Genomic DNA, 6,574 nt, shown 5'->3' with positions numbered 1-6,574 from the left:
TGCTAGGCTATCATTGAAAATAGAAGGAGAGATAAAAAGCTTCCAGGACAAACAAAAACTGAAAGAATTTGTAAACACCAAACCAGCTGTACAGGAAATATTGAAAGGGGTCCTCTAAGCAAAGAGAGAGCCTAAAAGTAGTAGATCAGAAAGGAACAGAGACAATATATAGTAACAGTCACCTAACAGGCAATACAATGGCACTAAATTCATATCTCTCAATAGTTATGCTGAATGTTAATGGGCTAAATGCCCCAATCAAAAGACTGGATATCAGAATGGATAAAAAGAACAAAACCCATGAATATGTTGCCTACAGGAAACTCATTTTAGATCCGAAGACACCTCCAGATTTAAAGTGAAGGGATGGAAAACAATTTACCATGCTAATGGACATCAGAAGAAAGTTTGGGTGGCAATTCTTAGATCAATTAGATTTTAAGCCAAAGACTAATAAGAGACGAGGAAGGACACTCTATCATACTCAAAGGGTCTGTCCAACAAGAAGATCTAATAATGTTAAATATCTATGCCTCTGAGATAGAAGCAGCCAACTAAACCAATAAATAACAAATCAAAGAAACACATCGACAATAATACAATAATAGTAGGCGACTTTAACACCCTCCTCACTGAAATGGACAGATCATCTAAGCAAAAGATCAACAAGGAAATAAAGGCCTTAAATGACACACTGGACCAGATGGACATCACAGATATATTCAGAACATTTCATCCCAAAGCAACAGAATACACATTCTTCTCTAGTGCACATGGAACATTCACATCCTGGGTCACAAATCAGGTCTTAACCAGAACCAAAAGATTGGGATCATTCCCTGCATATTTTCAGAACACAGTGTTCTGAAGCTAGAACTCAAAGACAAGAGGAAAGTTGGAAAGAATTCAAACACATGGAGGCTAAAGAGCATCCTACTAAAGAATGAATGGGCCAACCAGGAAATTAAAGAAGAATTAAAAAACTCATGAAAACACAACAGTTCAAAATCTTTGGGACACAGCAAAGGTGGTCCTGAGAGGAAAGTATATAGCGATACAAACCTTTCTCAAGAAACAAGAAAGGTCTCAAGTACACAACCTAACCTTACACCTAAAGAACCTGGAGAAAGAACAGCAAAGAAAACCTAACCCAGCAGGAGAAGAGAAATAATAAAGAACAGAGCAGAAATCAATGAAATAGAAACCAAAAAAAAAATTGTTAAAATGCCTATAATGCCTAGAGCAATCTATACTTTTAATGCCATTCCAATCAAAATTCCACCGGTATTTTTCAAAGAGCTGGAGCAAATAATCCCAAAATTTGTATGGAATCAGAAGAGACCCCGAATCGCTAAGGAAATGTTGAAAAACAAAAATAAAACTGGGGGCATCATGTTACCTGATTTCAAGCTTTACTACAAGCCCTGATCACCAAGACAGCATGGTACGGGCATAAAAACAGACACATAGACCAGTGGAACAGAGTAGAGAGCCCAGATATGGACCCTCAACTCTATGGGTAAATAATCTTCGACAAAACAGGAAAAAATATACAGTGGAAAAAAGACAGTCTCTTCAATAAATGGTGCTGGGAAAACTGGACAGCTACATGCAGAAGAATGAAACTCGACCATTCTCTTACACCGTACACAAAGATAAACTCAAAATGGATAAGAGATCTCAACGTGAGACAGCAATCCATCAGAATCCTAGAGGAGAACATAGGCAGTAAGCTCTTCGATATCAGCCACAGCAACTTCTTTCAAGGTATGTCTCCAAAGGCAAAGGAAACAAAAGCGAAGATGAACTTTTGGGACTTCATCAAGATCAAAAGCTTCTGCACAGCAAAGGAAACAGTCAAGAAAACAAAGAGGCAACCCACGGAATGGGAGGAGATATTTGCAAATGACAGTACAGACAAAAGATTGATATCCAGGATCTATAAAGAACTCCTGAAACTCAACATACACAATACAGACAATCATATCAAAAAATGGGCAGAAGATATGAATGGACACTTCTCCAATGAAGACATACAAATGGCTATCAGACACATGAGAAAATGTTCATCATCACTAGCCATCAGGGAGATTCAAATTAAAAAGGATTTTCTTTAAAAAAAATCTACTTATTTATTTTAGAGAGAGAGAGAGCTCAGGAGACAGAGTTGAGGGAGGGATAGAGGGTAAGGGAGAAGAGAGAGAGAATCTCAAGCAGATTCCCTGCTGAGTGCAGAGCCTGACATGGGGCTTGATCATGACCTGAGCCAAAATCAAGGGTTGGATATTTAACCAACTGAGCCACCCAGGTACCCTAAAAACTGTCTTTCTAAAAACCAATAAACCCAACATATTTTTATTTAAGAACTCTTTTTTCACACTCATGGGAATTCACTGGGAAGCCATAGCAGGCAGTAAACACAAACAACAAAGAATTTTTCCACTAATTTATGTGCACACTGATAGCAATTGGGCACAAATTCTGACAGTTATTCATACTCATAACATTTTCCTTCATAAGTTTTTGCACATAGCTCAAAAAATGTTTATGAATTTATATTAATTGTAGCAAAATATTTGAATGTCTTGATCCCATTAGCAGTTTTTGAGGATCTGTCCATGAAGTGAAATTGAATCCATACCAACGTTATCTCTTTGACTCTCCCAAGATTCTAGAAGTATGATATTGTTATTCCCATTTCATAGCTGATGAATTTGACATTCAGAAAGAATAGATATCTTGCTCAATATTACACAAGAAAAAAAAAAGAAAAAGAAAAATATACATATTACATAAGAAAATGAGAAGCAGAAGCCAGATTTAAACTCAGACTGTCTGACTCCAAAGTTTATCTTCCAATAAATTTTTCCTTTGCAACTGGCAAATCACATGTTTTTCCTTTTTCTCTCTTGCATATTCTTTTGTAAGATGGAATGTCTTCTCAACCTCTCATTTTTGCTCTGGGTAATTTCACCATTCCCTGCTAAGATTACATTAAACTCTAACCCAGCCACTTTCTTGCATATTCTATTTTAAACTTACGGCTACAACAGTAGGCTGCTTATAGATCCCAGCATAATTAAGATCCTTGACCCAGGCCTTCACTTTTACTGCTGATAGGTCTGGAAGTTTGGTGTTTTTTTTAGCCTCCAGCCTCTCTGGCTTCTACTCATTTTCAAATACTCAACTGTGGTCCAGCAACCACCAGGGTCCATCCCAAAATAATTGCTTTACTTTTTGACTCAACACCAATTCTCATTCATTACTGTATCACCAGCACCCAGCACTACGTCTAATATCTATTACATAATCAAATATTTTCTATTAAATGAATGAGTGTATAACCAGAAGTAGTAAAATATAGCCCAGCACATTGTTTGAAAATTGGAATAGACATTAAAACTATTAGGACTACAATACAGCAAAGGGTAAAGTTAGTCCAATATTTGGCATAAATATATCTCAAGGACAAGCAAGACTTACTCACTGCTATTGAATTCTGATATTTGGACTTTAAATTGGTGATTCTCAACTACTGTGGGGTCTGTAACTTTAATTTTATGGGCTTAGTTTCATAATATTTATCTTTAAAATGTATTATGGGGGGGGCACCTGGGTGGTTCAGTGGGTTAAGCCTCTGCCTTTGGCTCAGGTCATGGTCCCACGGTCCTGGGATTAAGCCCCGCATTGGGCTCGCTGCTCTGCAGGGAGCCTGCTTCCCCCTCCCCCTCTGCCTGCCTCTCTGCTTACTTGTGATCTCTCTCTCTGTCAAATAAATAAATAAAATCTTTAAAAAATGTATTATAGGGAATGTACACATGTACACATTTTATTAAAGTAAACAAAATAAATTTAATTTTAAAAAAAGCCTTGGGGTGTCTGGTGGCTCATAAAACTGAAGAATTTGCACAGCAGAATTTTAGAGGATAAAGATGTGAGATACTATCTGCATTGATGTGGATGGAACTGGAGGGTATTTTGCTGAGTGAAATAAGTCTAACAGAAAAGACAATTATCATATGATTTCACTCACATATGCAATATAAGAAAAAGTGCAGAAGATCATAGGGTTAGGGAGGGAAACCTGAAGGGGAAGTCATAAGAAAAGGAGAAAAACCATGAGGGTCTCTTAGCTATAGGAAACAAACAGAGTTGCAGGAAGGGAGGTAGGAGGGAGGATGGGGTAATTGGGTGATTAGCATTAAGGAGGGCACGTGAGGTGATGAGCACTAGATGTTATATGCAAATGATAAATTATTGAACACTACGTCTGAAATTAATGATGCACTGTATGTTGGCTAATTGAATTTAAATTAAGAAAAAAGGATTCTAGAGGAATTTGTTAGTTGTATGAAGGCCAGGCCCCTTATACTGTTGAAGGGAAGTCCCCAGCTCACTATTTGAGTTTGATCCAACACTGTGCCTCCTGTGACAAGTCTGTGTTAGAAGGTTTGCTGGCCATGAGTGGAAGACAGAACGCTGGTGTTGAAATGACTTCTGCAGAAAGCAGTAAATATGGAAGAGATCACTTAGCAGCCCCTTGAGCCTCGGTTTACCACATTAAGATCTACTGTGGGGTATGGCAAGTTTAATAAATAATTTTTATGCTGAGAATAAACTTTCTGAAGGCCTTCAATGGAGCTTGTTTTTATAAGGAGGTAACATAATATGATACTTGATTTTTAAAATGTGATGTGATAAATGCTTAGATTACAGAAAATTTGTGTATTAGAAAGAGTATGGAAGAAAGGAAATGGTGATTACATAGAGGCTGTAGGGACCCAAGTATTCATTTGTTGTCCTGAGACTGATCTTGTTAGAAGGTTATGGGCATGAAAAAGTGCTCCATCTCCCTGTTACCCAACATGAATCAATTCAAAAAGAAAGCCTATGTAACTTAAATTTTATTAAATTATCCTGGTTACTGACCAAATGAAAATAGCTGTATTTCAAGGCTTTGAGATGTCTGACTTAAAGAAGTAACTATTTGGAATGTACAGAATTGACTTTGGAGGGTTGGTGCATGAGAAGGTCATCTCCAAGAGGCGGGTAGTAATACAAAAGAGATAAACCACCTGAAGCTACCTCAGAGGTGCACGTGACTGTTGGCATCTGAAACAATCACATTTATTAAGATGCTATGAACAGAGAAAATTATAAAAAGGAAACAAGCACAACATCAACAATTATAAATAAAGGTTCTCCAAATAGTAGGCACTAGTTTGAGATCAAACAACGTTTGACAGGAGTAATTCTATGTAAAAGACTCCAAGATAAATAGCAACAGGTATGTAATAATTTATTGTTGACTAATGATTTTCCACACATATACATAAAAAAATGCCAGGAAACCAAATTTTGTAGTAACAGTAATAATAATAACAATGTAATAACTACCATATGCTTTGCTAACATGATCATGTTTACTCCTCATAACAAATAACAAATTAGGATTATTTGCACATAATGAAATAGTGACCACTGTAAACAATAATAATGACTTAACATCTTAGCAGTTTTCAAAAGAAGTAGAATGGTGTTTTCTAGGGGCAAGGGGAGAGGGTCATGAGGAGTTATTGTTTAATGGGTGAACAGTTTAAGTCTCGCAAGATGAAGAGAATCCTGTAGATGGATGCTGTTGATGGTTGCACAGCAATATGAATGCACTTAATACCAATGAACTGTATATTAAAATGGTTTTGATAATAAATTTTGTGTCAAAATTAAGCAACTTGTCAAGTGGCACAGCTGAGAACTCGTCTGTTCTGTCTAATCTCCAACCTTGGCCCACTGGCCACAGGGATAGGGAACAGTTAGAAAAAATCATTATCACAACATCAACCATATCTTCAAGCTGCCAGACACTAATGAGGTATATCATGAAGGAAGCAGTTAGATATAAACAATCCTCTTGGATTTTTGTATGAATAGTGTCACTAGAAAAGGGCTCTTGAAAACATTTCCCAAAAGAACTACTGGTCATAGACAAAAAAATTAGGGAGGGGATCTGAGTGTTTCATAGTTACTTCAAAGTATCAGTATAGAAGTACACATGATTGGTTTCATGTCCATTATGCATTTTCTAAAAATACATTTCTGGAACATTAGAACTTGGTATTGACATTTTGCCTTGAACTTTCTTGCCCTAAAGTTTCACTTTTGTGTAATTAACCACACTTTTACTTCCTAAGGATCACATTCTACCCATCCAACTCATACAAGGTAATTAACTATGTGCCTCTCCCTTTGTCTTCAGGGGCAGCATTGTCGCCAGTTAGGGATCACAGAATGAAGAGCTGAGAGAAAAGCTTTTTCCCTAAAGGATAAGTAAACACTGGGCTTCTGATTCTCTGGCTCTTCCAGGGCCAGCAAAGCAGTCTTTCCCTGGGGAAGCAAAGGAAGCTGAAGCTCAGGCATAAACTCTCCTTTTTGAAAGCCAGAGCATAGGAGATTTGGACAGAGCCAGAAATATCCTTCCAAGGCAGAGATCACTGTCTCCATCCAGTAAGTTTGTCCCCACCAGAAAATGAAGGCACCAACCCACCATTCTGATATTGGACACATGGCCAGAGCA

This window comes from Enhydra lutris, unplaced genomic scaffold, assembly GCF_002288905.1.
Source record: "Enhydra lutris kenyoni isolate GAN:26980312 unplaced genomic scaffold, ASM228890v2 scaffoldscaffold68, whole genome shotgun sequence".
Classification (NCBI taxonomy): Eukaryota; Metazoa; Chordata; class Mammalia; order Carnivora; family Mustelidae; genus Enhydra; species Enhydra lutris.
The sequence above is the reverse complement of the archived record's forward strand: the minus strand, read 5'-3'. Positions refer to the sequence as shown.